Consider the following 16592-nt stretch of genomic DNA (forward strand, 5'->3'; position numbering starts at 1 on the left):
AAAACACCTAAGGCTCTATTTGAGATTCTACAAAGGTTCCATATACTATGATTACTTTCCAGAAACTTAAAAACCTCCAGATGGGTTCCTAGGTCAGATAAGTCCTGAAACCCAGGTGGGGAGCTTCTCCAGAACATCTACTAGTTCCATCCCCCTATCCTGTATTATCCACAGCCCTTTCCAACTTGAAAAAGTTAGAATGGGCATAGCCCAAATATCCCTAAAGATTGGCAGAGAGATCAAAGGAAAAGGTGGAGTTGTAACAGAGAAGATAGGATTTGTCAAATGAGTATGGCTGTTGAATCATTATATTGATATTTCTTTTAGTCTCCAGTGTCTTGGAGCAGCTAGGAGTAAAAACCTAAAATTGTGGAACTGTAAATCATACCAAACTCTGAAATCTTTTCTATAATTGTTGTGGTATGCTTTGAAATTTATTGCTTTCTTTGTATATATGTTATTTTTCATAATTAAGAAAAAATAGTTTGTTGAGTAAGTACTGAGTTCCAAATATCCTGGTGTGTTTGGGGGTAAAGGTTTAATAGAATGTTGTCCCTATGTTCCAAAAGTTTATAGTCAAGTAAGGAGACATATGCAGAAATAGATTTATTAAAACTAATAGTACATTAGAAAAGTACAAACAGAGTGGTGATGTGGGGACCTACACAACAACAAATAACTACAACTAAATCTTATTGGAAACATTCATGCACTACTGAGAAAAATGCAAGCATTTTAATTTTGATATGGATGGGAACAATTTCAATTGTTTCCATCCTCCCTACCCCAATTCCCTGCCACCCTAAACTCTAATTGTGACAAAGCCCCTGCAATTTCCCCAAAACCTATGCTAGTCACTCCTCCCTGCCCCAACACATGCTATTCACTCCATTTTCCTGTACTTGTCTTTCCAGGGATTCTTTTACCTTTAAGGTTTAACACTAATTGATGCTCCATGTAAATTCCTGTGACCCCCTTCTTGCCCACAGCTTAGGTCAGTTGGCTCAGTTGTGTCCTTTCTGTTCTCTGGAATTCTATTCTGTTATACTGCCCCTCCCAGAGAAGGGCTCTTGTTGTTTTTGTTACATGTTTTTCTTCCCTCCATAGCATGAGCTTATTGAAAGCAGATAATATGACAAATTGTACATTTGTGTTCCTGGAGTTTACCACAGAACCTGGAATATACTGGCCTCTGACTTGTTTACAAATATCAACTAATACATACACATACACACACCACAAAATTGTTTCCCTGCTGAGGGCACAGGTCAGGGGTTCATCTTTTTTTTCTTTTTTCTTTTTTTTTTTTTTAACTTTTTTTATTAATTAAAAAAATTAACAAACAAAACATTTAGAAATCATTCCATTCTACATATATAATCAGTAATTCTTAATATCATCACATAGTTGCATATTCATCATTTCTTAGTACATTTGCATCGATTTAGAAAAAGAAATAGACAACAGAAAAAGAAATAAAATGATAATACAGAAAAAAAAACTATACGTACCATACCTCTTACCCCTCGCTTTCATTTACCACTATTTCAAACTGAATTTATTTTAACATTTGAGGGGTTCATCTTTACCCAAGGATGTCGACGTCAGCTCAACCTGAGTTCTAGTTCTAGTTTTGCCACTTACTAGCTACTGTCCTTGTGCATATTGCTTAAATTTGTTAAACTTTCTCCCCCTTCAATTGAAAGTGGGAAAACTACTGCTACTAATATGATAGGGTTATTGAAAGTATTAAATAAGGAAATAAGCTAAATTTCACTCATGACCAGTATTTAAAGTTTGTAGCTAGCATTTAAAGTGTATATTATTACTGTTGTTTTGTATTAAAGCTGTATGAATACCAGTTTATAATGGAACAGGAGATAATCATCTGTATAATCTAAGCCCTAAACTGATCCCTGAAGGAACAGTTTTCTTGTTCTGAATTTTCCAGTGTTTTCTACATGCAACAGGCAGAGCCCCCAACCAGAGTTGATACCTTTTTAATGTGATTTGTACTGGCCTTCATCATCCCAAGTCATTCTTTGTTCAGTAACCTATCGTGCCTGGGGACTTGGCTCTGCCCAGAGTTGCAGTTAAATACCCCCTGCCCTCTCGGTTTGTATAAAAGACTGAAGCAGTGATGAGGGGCATTGCAGAACAGCACACCCAGCAGAGTTATAAACAGTTGACTAATCCAATTAAATATGTGCATGATGCAATGGAGGCAACTGCTGGCTGTAGTAAAAGGCAAACCTTTGCTTAATCCGCAGCTCTGCACCTATAATTAGCAGGCTCTATCAAGCCATTTAAATTTACTGCCCCTCAGTTTGCTGTATTGTAGGGAAATAGAGGAAAAAGTAGCTACTTTACTCTGTTTGTATGAAAGTGTGATACAATATATGGGAAAGGCCTGTTGAATACTAACTGTTTAATAAATAAATATCATTATTAAAATTAAGCTGTTGCTGGAGGAGTTTTGATACATTCAAGGGACATGCACCAGGCAATTATGGAGCTGATATCCCAGAAAAATACACCCTGAAAAGATGTTCATTTTGCTCAGCAACCTGATTTTGACTTTAACTGTAATGTCAGGGTTCCTTTTATGTGTATCCCATTAACCAGTGCATCTGCCTGTGTGATCATTGCATAGGGCCATGCCATCTGGGTGGTTGTGTGGCATCCGGTGACAGCATCAGTAATATCAGTGTCAAGCATTGAGTGCTGTGTGCATCAACCCCATTCTACAGTTCAAACCATGGCTAAACACCCCCCTGGAAATGAAGCCTGCTTTCTACAGGCCGAGGATGCACCACCAGGAACTAAACTGCTTCAATAGTTCATGCATCTCCCTGATGGGAAGTGTGGGAAGCAGCTGTAGGAGTCTTAATCTTGTTTCTCCACATAGCATTGGGCAAGTCACTCAATTTCCTTGTTTAATTTTCCAGCCAATAACATAAGATGGGGACCATTTCACTCTTGCCCAGAGTCCCACTAAAAAGGATTAATTATTTAATGACTTAAGGGTGCTTTTAGTATAAGAAGAATTAATTATCGTCATTAACTGCCCCTTCCCTGATGTGAACAAATGGCAAAACCCTGAGGAGCCTTATGTGAAGGGATTGCTACACAGACGTGAGAGCGCTGTTTCATACTGGCAAATGAAAAGCCACATGGCTGTTTACAATCTCAAAACAGGTTGTCATCAAGGTTAAATGGGGGAAAGTGTATTTCTTTTCTGTGGCATGAGAACAGCAGCAGAGGAATCTAGTTTTATTTCTGCTACTAACTAACTCTGTAGTAGAAAGGGGGAGAGAGAGGGAGGGCACCATATATATTTATATATTCATTTCCCTGGCATTCATTATACGTAAATTTTTACCTATAATGTAAATTGTTTAACGACAAACTGAATATGTATGAGTAAATCCTCCCTGTGATGAACTTTATTTTATGTCTATCATAGGCTTTGGATTATGGTTTATAGTCTGTGCTGGCTCTAATCACTATGTTTTAATAAGTACATTTTCCCAGTGCCAGTTTAATATAGTAACTTGGTCCTTCATTAGTTATTACTGATTTATTTTTTTCTCCAAGTGTTTACTCCTCCATTTTTAAGAAAAACCTTAATGTTTTCTTTCTTTTTTTTCCATTAAACATTTTATTTTGAGATCATTATAGATTCACATGTAGTAGTCATAAGAAATAATAGAGTCCTACTCTTTACCTAACCACACCCAATGGTAACATCTTGCAAAACTGTAGTAAAATACAACATCCAGGATATTGGCATTGCTATAGTTAAAGAAGAACATTCTGTCACCTTAAGGATCCTTGTGTAGCACTTTTATAGTCACATGCACTGTCCTCCTGTCCCCATCTCCTCCTTGACTCCTGGCAACCACTGAGTTGGTCTCTATTTCTATAACTTTGTTGTTTCAAGAATGCTATATAAATGAAACCATACAGAATATATGTACTGGAACTTGCCTTTTCTCAGCATAAGCCCCTGGAGATGATCACTCACATGGTTTCATTCTTGGCAGAATCCTGAGTCTCTGAAATTCTAGAGTCAGAATCCAATGATATCTGAGCTAGAGGTTACCCCTCATTTGAATGATGAGGACTTTAAGACTCAGAGAGGTTAAGTGATGTGTCCAAGGTCACACAGACTATCGGGGATAGAACAAGAACTGAAACGTGTGTGTCCTTATCCCACACCCAGTGTGCTCTTTCATCACGAAGAGATTTCTTACCGTTGCGACAGCAAGAATTTCATCTTAATTTTTACGAAAATAAAAACTGTAGAGAGAGTATTACTCCTACCCCTAAAGAAAATTATTGATTGTTCAAGCTTCAGTCACCTAAATGGCCTTGGCATCTCTTGCTTAGGCTGTAGAACCAGGCAAACACAAGTTTGTATTAAAGTCAACCAGATCATCCTTGGCCTTTCAACCTTTGTCTTAAGGCCTGGATTACGACAATGAAACAACTAAAAGAAACACATCTTTTTTTTTTTTTTTTCATGGGGAGGCACTGGGAATCGAAGCCTGGTCTCTAGCATGGCAGGTAAGAACTCTGCCTGAGCCACTGTGGCCCGCCCAAAAATCCATCATTTTTAACGCGTTGTAGGGTTAGATTTGTAACAATGCTTGAATGAGGATAACTTAAAGAAGCATTACATTCCACCACACAAAATAAGATGTTCTAATGTTCCTCCTTATCTTCTTTCTGATTAAAATCCTATGACTGCTGGGCATTTTATCTCCTTCTTTTACTCTTCTCCCCTCTTAAAAATATTCCAGCCTACACGAGCTCCCATACCTTTTCTCTTCTCCCCTTTTCAGACCAAGGTCTTCCGTCCTCTGAGTATCTCCATACTCGTTCTTACATTAATCAATTCATCCTTGGAGTGTCTACTTTGCCACCCATTACCCTTGTTTTGTAACACAAAGCTGGGTGGTTTAGTAGCACAGAGGAGTGGTCTGCCAGAGAAAGCAAGGAAGGGAGAAAGCCTTAATGGTTATGCTTTCATATACTCTTGTTCAAAACACTTTACTAATTTGGGGTCTTAACAGCTAACAAAGTGGTGCTTAATATGTTTAAACTAAAATGCCTAATTTAACAGATCTCTTCCTTCGCTAGGATCCTCATGCTACCCCTATCCCCAGGGCCCTATGAAGCCTCTAACCAATTACAGATGGATTTTATATAGTCATTTTTTTCAATATATTTTATTTTCTCATCAATATACCATGAACCACTGAAATGCTGTTAGAAAAATGTATGCAAAGCCACTTCAGAGGTGAAGTAGCCATACTCCTCCCAGACATAGGGTATAGATACAGCATTCTTGAGTATTTTAGAGGAATCACAGAGGGAAGAAAGTAAAAGGAGCATGGAAACTCTCTTCAACTCAATACCATCTCTGTGAAATCATCTATAGTTAGGGACTCAAAGATGGTGACTTTATATATTCAGATTTGAAGGATTTTGTTTGGGGAAATATCAAGATCAAAATGTGAAATATGTTGTTGGCAAAGTAGCATTAACACACCCACATAGCACATACGTAAAAGTTCCCAGTGATTTTCTGGTACTTTAAAATCCAGCTCTTAATACAAGCGGGCCATGTTAATCAATATAACTGTGAAAACCTAATCATATGCATTTTCTGACATTTTGAATTTGCAAGTGTAATGTTATTTGTTTCCATCTGCTGAAAGGGTATAAGATTTGGAGGATGTACATTTTCATTTTTGATTTTTATATGGTATATTTATCAATTTGCATGAATTTGGAAAAAAAAACATATAGCAATAGCACTAGCAATTTAGTAGCAATGCTACTAAATCAGACCACTTTCCCTGCTTGGTTCTCAGTGGCTTTTTCATAGTTAAGTCCAGACATATAAAGACAAAGAATTGTCCACAAAGGCTGTTTTGTTGCTTTTATTTTCCAAAGAGTAGAATGTCAAAATTTTGGATCATGGTAATTTGTAATTTGCATTAATCTGCGACAGGTGGAGTAAAGATGACTTTCATGCTAACCATAAAATTATCTAGAGTAAGACCCAGAATGGGCTTTCTAGTGCACAGTCTCAGTTTACAAATAAAGAAGCAGAAATCAGGGAATCTTCTTTTGAATAGGATTGTAAAGAAAAAATATTCTAGTAAATACTATTTTTAAAGTAGCATCTAATTTTAAGAACATTCATATTCTAAATTGAACACTTCTAATTACGCATCATCTTTTTTATTTGTTTATGTTCTCCAGTGGTATGATACAGACAACAGATGTTTGGTTAATATTTCTTCATTATTATAAAAAGAAAGGAAAAATAAAACATCAACTTCAAATAAAACATCAGCTTCCATAAGTATTTACTAACATATGAAAGCAAACCTAGATTTCTGACTATCACTTAGGGGTAAAAAGAAGCCCTAGAACTTGTGATCCCAGGGAATCAAAAACTTTTACTACTGGAACTCTTCATTGCATTTACAAGGATCCAGAAATGGAGACATCAGAAATTATTGGTAGGTTAAGAGTTGACTAGAGAAAGAGAACATTCCAATGGGCAAAAATAGAGTTGCCTCTGCTCATTACAGTTGCCAACATTACACTGCATATTCATCTCCCCCAGTATTCAAAGAGCCTTGGATAACCAAAGATGTCCAGGGCTTTGCCATATCTAGATAGCCCCAGCTGATTCATGCTATCTGGAATGTGTGATGTGCTATTTATCACTACTTTAGTCATATTCCACTCAGCCCATCATAATAAATATTAAGCAAGTGCTGTGTACTTGCATAATTTGCAGAATTGATCGGCTCACTTAAAAGCTTGATTCTCCAACAAAAGAAAATGGAGTGCTTTGTACAAAGGTTAAATGCACAGTTTAATTGACAATTGCGCATTAGAAACCAATTGCAAAATGATCACAGTTGGAGGGGAGGCTCCAGATAGCACAGTCAGGGAAATAAGTTTTCATTTTTGGCCATTAAAAAGTCAGGTCCTGTAATTGAAGTGGAAAAAAAACAAAAACAAAAACAGGGCAGCCTCCATCTGGATATCCTCAACAGAATATAATTTTCTTTCCCCTACACCCTACCTCCTAAATCAGAATTTAGAAGATATTAAATATGCAGATGTAAATATTCTTTCCTGTCCCAAATAATTTATCCAAATCTGTCAAACATTAAATACCAGAAAAATACACACGCACACATAATCTTGGATATAGTGTGCATTTACAATTTAAATGGAAGGAAATGGAAATCTAGCAAAATCTTAGAAACTAACTTGTACTGAATAAGGGCATTTTACAAGTGTTTTACCAAAAACATTAAAGAGAAGGCCCTGCAGGAACTTAATGGTACAAATTACTCTCCAATGGAAAGAAATCAAATCAAGTTCCCTACCTTTTGTCCCAATGAGGATACTGATGAATAATTGGGCATCTTATTTAGGCAGTATTTGAGTAGATCCTGTAAATCAATTTTGACTGATTGTCTAGAAATGATGTGTAGAGACAGAAACAAAACAGAAAACAGTAAAAAGAATTTTTACATTACAGAAAACAAACAAAGGCAAACAGAATAAAAACTAAATGATGAACTCAGGTTTGCCAGAAGGGCAATGATTCAAACACACAAGCGATTCTGGGAAAACTTGCTGGAATTGGATTTGAAACTGATAAGGCACCACTGATTTATGGATTAACTTGAAATGAGGTTGGCAGCATTACACTTATGAAGGTCTATGGGATGAAACAGCATAGGTTGAGAAGAGTAGAAACATCTGCTTTCTTGGATTGAGGACTACACCCTGGGGGATGAAAGGAAAAGAGGTTATAAAGATAAATCTCGTCCCAAAAGAGAACTGGTAGACTTCAGGGGGGTTCTCCATTTCATACAAAGTTTGTTCCAATAGTGAAAAGTGCTTGGTATGCCAGCATACTCAGTATGTTCTTCAGAACCCACTAGAATATTCACCCTTCTTAACCTTCCACTTAGATGCCTAAATTTACAAAAGGCTGTTCAAGAATTCCAGATCAAAGCTGTTACAATTTATAAAATACAAGCTGAATGTGGGTATCTTTTTGTGGCTTTCCCCTTTGTCTTGGATTATCTTCTGGGAATTTATGAAATAAATGTTGGCATCAGTAGTGGGAAATTAAATTCTCATGGTAATTCTTAGGTATTACGAGCAAGCCGAAGTTGAAAAACAAACCCTTCTTCAGATCTGATTGGAAAGGAGCCAGTGATGCAAACTGTACTTAGTTTTTCATCCTTATAAAACAATCTCATAAATATAGAGAAATCCAGCTGCAAACCACCAAGAATTATGATGATCATTTCATACAGTGAGTTCAGAAAGGGCTTTTTGCTTCTCGCCTACTGTAAAGCCAGGTCAGGAATCTACAATTGGCATCAGTCATCCTTGCAATGCTAATGGTTGCAATCAGCTCTCAAATGAAAATATTAAGATTGCGTTTCTCATTTCTTCCTTGGCAAAGGGAGGGATGAGGCAGTCAGATGGCATTGATCCTTGGCTATTGATTGAAAACACTAACAGATGTGCATTTAGGCCTCAGTGCATACATCACTAATGCAATAAGACTTGCAAGGGGGGATATAGTTGCTTGGTATCCCAATAAGGAGGCTGTAGAACAATGCCTACAAAATATCTACAGCTTCAAACTGTGTTGTCTGTGTTGGTTGTGGAAACCTCCAGTCGGGAAAGGTTATTCTCATTTGAACCAAATGATGGTAAAGAAGAATTGAAGAGATCAATAGCTACATTTCACTAACTCTCTTTTTCTGTAACCCTGCAATTCCCCATTGGTGGGAAAAGCTATTCATTATAGAGAAACAGGACTTGAAAGGGATCAAGACTAAAGAATGCTTCATTAGCCCAACTAAGGGAGGATGTGTGTGAATTCCCAAAAGCCTGCCTCCCTGTGATCCTTCAGCTATCCACCATCATTTAGACAGGTTCTACAGGTAACTTCAGTTCATGCATCATTTCTTGAGGTGCTTCAAGAAAAAATAGGCTTGAGCAAGCCTGTTTTTGTCAATGGCTACCATGGTGCTTAAAATGCTCTCATCTGTCATTCTGTATTAGTGAAAAGTTGGAACCCTGGAGCCAGGTTGTAGAGCTAAGCGCTGACCTCACTGTGCTGATTTGGGGCAAAAGATAAGATAGTGATAATAGTAGTACCTATGTCATAATGATGTTGGAAAGACTATATACATTAGTAACTGTAAAGTACTTAAAACAGTAGAACAGTGCATCGTTCATTATAAACATGCACTAAAGGTAGTGATGTTTACTATTTAATCTCAGTTAAACTCCCATAATGTCTTGCAACTGGAAGACACAGTCAACAAAAACCAAACCACATGAATCTGGTAATTAGATCGCCTTCAGGCACCTAGTTAACCTTGAGGCAATAGAAAAGGCAATTTTAGTGGAGGAAAGGGAAAGAAGCCTGAAGATTGGGGTCTTTCCAGGGAGGCAGGGCTGAGTGGAACTGGGGTTTCTGGTCAGCCAGGAAACAGAATGGCCTTCCTGAGCTCTATAGAGTGAGCAAAATTATCTATAAGGAATAAGAGAAACATTGTAATAGTTAACTGTGCAAAAATTGTAGCTGTAATCAGTAGTCACCAACCACTGTGTTGACCACTTTATTTACATTGTCCAATTTTCACCTAAAACCGTCTAACAAAATAGGATCAATACTCGCATTTTACAGATAAGGAATCATCTACAGTGCAATCTCCAGCTGTGTACTGTGGAGCTAGTATTTAAACCAGGTATGTGTATTGCCGAAACTTGGATCCATTTATATTTTAGCTGAATCCTACCCCATAGACAAGAGGAGCCTGTGGGAACTCAGCACTCTGGACTTACCCAAGATAACAAAAGAAGTTCCTGTTAATGCCTTTTCTCCATTTGAAGCCAGGTTGGCCTAGACAAGCAGCGTCCCAAAGAAGCCTAGTTCCTCCTTCTCCTTTTTGTATTTGTAACGATTGGAATGGGGCTGTCACCACAGAACAACAAGATGTGGCCAGTGTGGAATGGCTGTGAAGAGAAGTATCAGCAGTCAACTCCAAACTTGGATAAGTGTGTCTGGAGAAAAATACAGCCCCTAGTATGTCACAGTTGAGTCAGGAAATCATTGGGTTTTCCAGTCAAGGGGCTTTTCACAGCCACCTCAGCAATTCTATCCTCCCCCATTTGCTGCTAGAAGTACTGTTTGCATAGTTTATATAAAGTTAAGGTAAGCCAAAAAAAAGTGGAAACTTTGCTCTTTAAAAAAGTAATTGTTAGTGTATAGGGACTTTTGTTGATTTTTTTCACCAGTATTTGGGAAGAAAAGTAAGTTTGTATTTCTTTTTCAGGTGCTAAAACTGATAGCTGCAGGGCCCAATGTTTATCCTCTTCTCTACCTCCATAATAAAAGAAGGGTTTGGTCTGTTCTAACACAAACCTTTGCTGGCTCGCTCTTATGACCACAATTCTTCCACAGGGCAACCTCCTTCACACAGATGTCTTCCCAGCTGTCATGCAGACATGTGAGCCCTAGCACTTCCCATTTTGCTTACCTCAAGTTTCATGCTGAGGATTGAGACAGCTTTGTCTCGAGATATGTAATGCTGAAGCTGAAATCCCCTTTTATGCATTTTGATGGGATTCATTGGAAAGAAGTAACATTTGCTGGGCTCCTACTATGAGCTCAGCACAGTGTTCTGCCTTTTTCATACATAAAAAAAAAGAAAAGAAAAAAGGCACAGAGAGATTGGATAGCTTGTCCCTAGTCACAGCAAGCTATGGAGACCAACTGTGAATAAAAGTCTATTTGACTACATAATTTTCACTACTCTAGTGATTGCTTGTTATCCTTGGAGATGATTTCGTTTTAAGAAAATTTCAATGTTTTATTTTACAAAGCAGCTACATGATCCAGAAGACACTGATTTTCCAATTTTAAGACAGTTTCCCCAGGTGTTTTCTTCTTATTTCCTGAATTTTTATAAACATTTTCACATCTTATACCCTAGAAGAAATGCAGAACACACACTAGTATCATTGCAATAAGCCCCAAGAAAATAAAGAGATCTAGCTGGTAATAATTCTCAGAAGATCAATGAAAATTAAATAAGACTTCAGGATGCCCACAAAACACAAAACTCTATTTGCCTTAATTAATTAACATTGAAAATTCCAACTGACCAACTTTCCTCAATTATCATACAGTCCAGGGAAAGGGGTAAATGACTGAGTGCCTCAGAATCCTATCAATCCTAAGTCCATAGGCATATGAAGCTGTAAGATCTAGGGCCCAGGAGAAATAGGGAGATTGAACTCCTAATAGAGTTTCAAAGTCTCAGAATGGGACGATCAATCAATCCACAAATATTTTTTGAACACCTTCTCTGTGAATAGATGTTCTATGCATTTCTTTATTCAAAAGATACTTGTTGAAGACTTACTATGTGCCAGGTCCTGTGTAATTACATAGGATAAAATCCTTATCTTCAGAAATCACAGACCATCACAGCCTCAAAGAGAAGACATGTAAATTGTTATAATGCAATATAGCAAGCATTAAAACAGAGGTATGGAATGTATGCTGAAGAGTACTGTGATGGTCAGGTTCATGTGTCAACTTAGACAGGTGGTAGTGCCTAGTGGTCTAATTAAGCAAGCCCTAGCCTTTCTGTTGCTATGAGGACATTTCATGAACTTAAATCACGACCACATTGGCTGCATCCACAGCAAACTGCATTTGCAATCAGATAGGGGGAATGTCTTCTGCAATGAGTGACAGTTAATCTAATCACCAGAAGGCTCATAAGGAGGCCTCAGAAGAGACGCTTTTTTCTGCTTCAGCCAGCCAGCCTCTCCTGAGAGTTTGTTGAGGATCTTCATTGGAACTGCCAGCTTGTAGCCTGCCCTGCAGACCTTGGACTCTTACATCCCCACAGTTGCATGAGGTACTTTTTTTTTTTTTTAAAGAGAGAGAGGGAGGAAAGGAAGGAAAGACAGAGAAGGAAGGAAGGGAGGAAGAAAGGGAAACATTTTTAAACATTTTCTTGTTTTTATTATATTTTGTTTGTTTGTTTGTTTGTTACATGGGCTGGGGCCGGGAATCGAACCGGGGTCCTCCGGCACGGCAGGCAAGCACTCTTGCCCGCTGAGCCACCGCGGCCCGCCCCTGCATGAGGTACTTTTATAAATTTTATATTTACAACTATCTCCTGCTGATTCTACCTCTCTAAAGAACTCTAGCTCATACAAGCACAAAAGCAGGTATGCTGAATTCAGGACTAAAGAACAGGGTGTTGGAGAACTTCATTTAGGAGAGATCTCTGAGCTAACCTCTCAAGGACAAGTGCATTCCCTGTACAAGAAGGAAATTCTAGAAAGCTTACTACAAAAATGTACAAAAAACAAAGGCATAGGAGCATATCTTGCCTGTGGGGAAACAAGAAAAGGCAAGGCTTTGGTACTTATTAAGTAACCACACCCTCTATCTAAGAGCTGATGCTTCACAAGATCAGAGGACAGAGACTGATATGATAGTCATGTCAAATGGCAGGTCCAGTCACTGGAGACTCAGGCACTAGGGAATTTGATTCTATGTTGCTTTTAGGTTCTCCATTCAGTCTGGAAGTTATTGCATAATTTGGACTCGCAGTTGTGGAAAAGGAGCTACCTTGGTATCTTAGTGTACTATTGTGGCTGTAGCAAAATACCACAAACTGGAAGGCTTGAAACAATTGAAAGTTACTGTCTTTCAATTCCAGAAACTAGAAGTCTGAACCCTGTAGGGAAAAATGCTGCCTTGCCAGTAATCCTTGGGCTTCAATCTCTGCCTCAATCATCACATGTCCTTCTCCCCTTTCTTGGTGTCTCCCCTCCCCTTCTTAAAAGGATACCAGTTGTAACGTATTAGGAGCCCACCCAACTCTAGTATGACCCCAATTTAACTTAAGTAATTCCATCTGTAATGACTCTATTTCCAGACAAGATCACATTTTGAGGCACCAAAGATTAGAACTTCGACGTTATCTTTTTGAGGGACTCAATTCAACCTGTAACAGCTGCTTAAAACACAGGAAAAGGGGAAGAAAAATTCCAAGTGGAAATTCAATACTTTTAATACCGGAATGACTGAGTAGAAAATTGTTTGTCAAAAATATAAACATAAACCACAAAACAAGATTCCTGTAGGTATTCCAGACATATTTACTGCAACCCATTGTTTTTCTGCCTTGGAGTCAAGGGAAGTAATCTTAAATTAATGCCTATTCTTTTATTTTCCAACTTCACAGTGAGTATTCTGTAACGAAATGCTGCAAGGACAAAGTATGCTCAGTGCAATGGTGACGCAAAAGAATCCAACAACTTGACTTCATTAATACCCTTGGAAATGTATATGCAAGAGTCCACTCACACTAAACTGAAAGAGACATCTGAGGCCATCTCATCTACCCACCCCACCTCCACTCTGGACCATTTTACATATGCTCAAATGTTACATGACTCAAAGCTGTTCTCCCTTCCGATTCTTAAGGCCTTCTTGCCTCTTCCTCAAGACTCTCTGGAACGCAAGATAGAGCAGAGAAGAATAAGAGCACTGCCAAAATCTCTCCAAAAAATAGGCACAAACTCCAAGATTTAAACTTGGATCAGCTGCTATTACCTGACTGCCTTCACCAGCAGAAGATAAACATTCTATTAGTTTCCATCATGTTTGTTCTGTGTGGCCCTTTCAGAAACTAAGATTTACAAATTCTCCACTGACTGATCTATACCCCATACCCTCTAGTCTGGTTGAACCTATTAGATGTTCTGAAATCCTCTGAGTAGCCTGACTTGTACCCTTCACATACTCCTAATCTGCAGATTATACAAGGCAATAAGAAAACAGGGGTGGATGTAGGGGGTCTTTGGGAAACTAAAGAAATAGAAGGCACCAATTATCCAGTGAGTGGAAAGTTTTCTAGACAGAAGCAGTTCTCTTATCCCTTCAAGGCTGAAACTGGTAAGCAAATTGGAAGATAGTCTTTAAAGGTTATTGACCTCCTCCTTTTCTTGCAACTAAACTGTGCCTCTAAGTGGCAGTTCTTAGCAAACGTGAAGCCCCCAAGGATAGGTGGTGGAAACACTCAAAGCTTTGCACTAATGAGGAACAGAGGCACTATTTATTTGAAATGGTGACACTGCCTTCAGAAGCTGTCAGCACACTTAGCACAGTTCAAATACGTGTTTAGATTCAAGATGACAAGGATTTCAAGACCAAAGTCTTTCTATAAAAATTCCTGCTACCCAATTTATCCACCAAGGCATTAAGCCAGCATCTACTTTACATCAGACCACTGGAAATGGAGGTTTGAGAAATGTGTTCTTGATGTAGGGCCTCCAGCAAAGTCTTTCTGTGCTTGTGGATTCTCAACACCTTCAAGGTTTCCCTGTAGAGTATTAACTGGCCCTAGATCAATGTCTGGCACATCATAGGCACCCTCTAGATGTGTTAACTTAAAGAATGAAGAGTGATCAAATGAAAAAATCACCACTTTGTTATGGAGAGGAAAGAATAGACTTCTGAGACAGGCACACTCAGGTTCAAATTCCAACTCTGTCCCTTTAGATTATTAGTAAATCATTTAAACTTTCTAAGTCTCCATTTCCTTGTCTGTAAACTAGGGATAAATTATATGTATCTCATAGTGTTGTGGTAAGGTTCAAATGAGGCATTTCCTGGTATATAGAAGCTGCTTAATAAGTGTTAGTGCCTGCCAATGCCCTTCACATTTGAAGGAAGACAAGATTATTTGGGTCATAGCAAATAGAATTGTAGAAGTGAGAGAGGAGTCAGAAATCTCTGCACATATGAATGATTTTAGATATTAGAAAGAAACAAGAATACTGACAACAGAGTTCCTTTCTACAAAACCAGTTGAGGTCTTGTCTTCCCAGTCAAAGAGGAGAAGTACACTGTCTTGTTTCCTCGGTTAGGTTGATAATAGCTGGAGAGAAATGGTCTTTACGTCATTTTATCTTGCTACTTAAAACTGGCCCTGTGGGCTAGATGTCCTGGCATCACCTGAGAGCTTTTTAGAAATGAAGCATTGCAGCTCCCACCCCCAAACCTACAGAATTAGAATCTACATTTTAACAAGATCCCCAGATGATTCCTTTGCACTTTGTGAGAAAACACTGGCCTGTAACATATTACCCATTGATCACTGGGTTCATTGATTGATTAAGTTTCCAAAGCTGAATGATATGGAGGGTGAGGTTACTTGTAGAGCATTTTCTGAATATTAGACTGAATTCTTCAACCAACTAACAAACAACATAGTAGATGTATCTTATACCAGAGACTTTCTGCTTTTTAAAGGGGAAACCAAGGAAACAGTTATCAGCAAAGTCAACAAATGCATTTTCCAGGCCCTCTTTTCTCCTCACCTACAAGGAAAGATAGTAGTTGTGGGATTCTGTAAGAAGTTGCCCAATTGTCAGCTAGTTTAACTTAATTGTCGGATCTATAGGTAGAAGCCCAGAGGTGCCTGGCACCCAGGGGCCTCATGGGAGTTACCAGGTACCAACTAATTCAGTGATGAGGAAAATACCCAAAAGTAAAATCTCTGGGAAATAAGGGAAAGTGTGAGCTTCTTAGGATTCATTCAATACCTGACCATAGCTTTTGGCAACCACAGATCTTACTGAATAGTTTCTATAATAGACATACTTGAAGCAAGTATATTACCACATAAAAATCGTAAGATAAGATTTAGGAAGTTATGAAGTATGAGGAAGGGCCAGACATTAACCAGAGACCAATTTTACAGAAACAGAGTTCATACTTGGTTCAAGGATTAGGCAGCAGCTTCAAAAGCACTTAGCTTTGGGGAGGAACTAGGGAAAAGAATCTGTGGTAAAGGGCACAAAAATTCTTACAAAACCATTTGCAAACATAAGAATGAAGAAGGGTTTAGAACACTTTATTTAAAAAGGAAGGGTGGGGAAGGTGAAGGACTGGCTGAACTTATGGGGCAGCTGGTAATAGTTCTTCTTTCTGGTCACTCAGTAAATCTGTACCAGTTTTCCCCAAAAGATACCCACTCCAAGGGTACAGACAACTGTGTTCTCATTCATACAGATCTCTCCTGTGCATGGCTGTAATCCTTAAATCAAGTGGATTTTGAGGTTGCTGTTGTTTTATCACAGTTCAAGTTTTGTGCTACTGTTGTTCATGCCACATTCCTGAGCTCACGTATATATTAAGACTTCACACTTCAGTTTGTTAATTCAATCTGACTGGGTGATTAAACCATGCACAGAAAAGCCATGTTTGAAAGAAAAAAATGAAATAGGTCTGAAGAAACAACTGGAACCACGTAAGAGATCTTCCTATTTGGGCGGTTTCAAGTCCCACAAAATGGGAACAGAAATACTTACCTTGCCAAGTTTTAAACACAAGTCCCCACCTTAAGAAAACTGACATTTAAAAAAAGCAAACCTCTCAAATAGATAAATCCTCCATTTAAATACCCTTTAGCAAAGGACAAAGG

The 16592-nt window shown here is 38.3% G+C and overlaps 1 protein-coding gene and 1 long non-coding RNA gene across 2 annotated transcripts in view; one reads left to right on the top strand and one right to left on the bottom strand.

Annotated features, from left to right (window-relative positions):
• LOC143674771 (uncharacterized) overlaps positions 1 to 4059 on the bottom strand; it is a 154856-nt gene extending 150797 nt beyond the window's left edge. Inside the window, exon 1 of the long non-coding RNA XR_013171210.1 lies at positions 3991 to 4059. This is a non-coding gene — a long non-coding RNA (uncharacterized LOC143674771). The remainder of the gene's footprint in view (positions 1 to 3990) is intronic.
• DPP6 (dipeptidyl peptidase like 6) overlaps positions 1 to 16592 on the top strand; it is a 919284-nt gene that overhangs the window by 173224 nt on the left and 729468 nt on the right. The gene's annotated exons all lie outside the window — the stretch shown is intronic.

This window comes from Tamandua tetradactyla, chromosome 1 (genome assembly GCF_023851605.1).
Source record: "Tamandua tetradactyla isolate mTamTet1 chromosome 1, mTamTet1.pri, whole genome shotgun sequence".
Taxonomy (NCBI): Eukaryota; Metazoa; Chordata; class Mammalia; order Pilosa; family Myrmecophagidae; genus Tamandua; species Tamandua tetradactyla.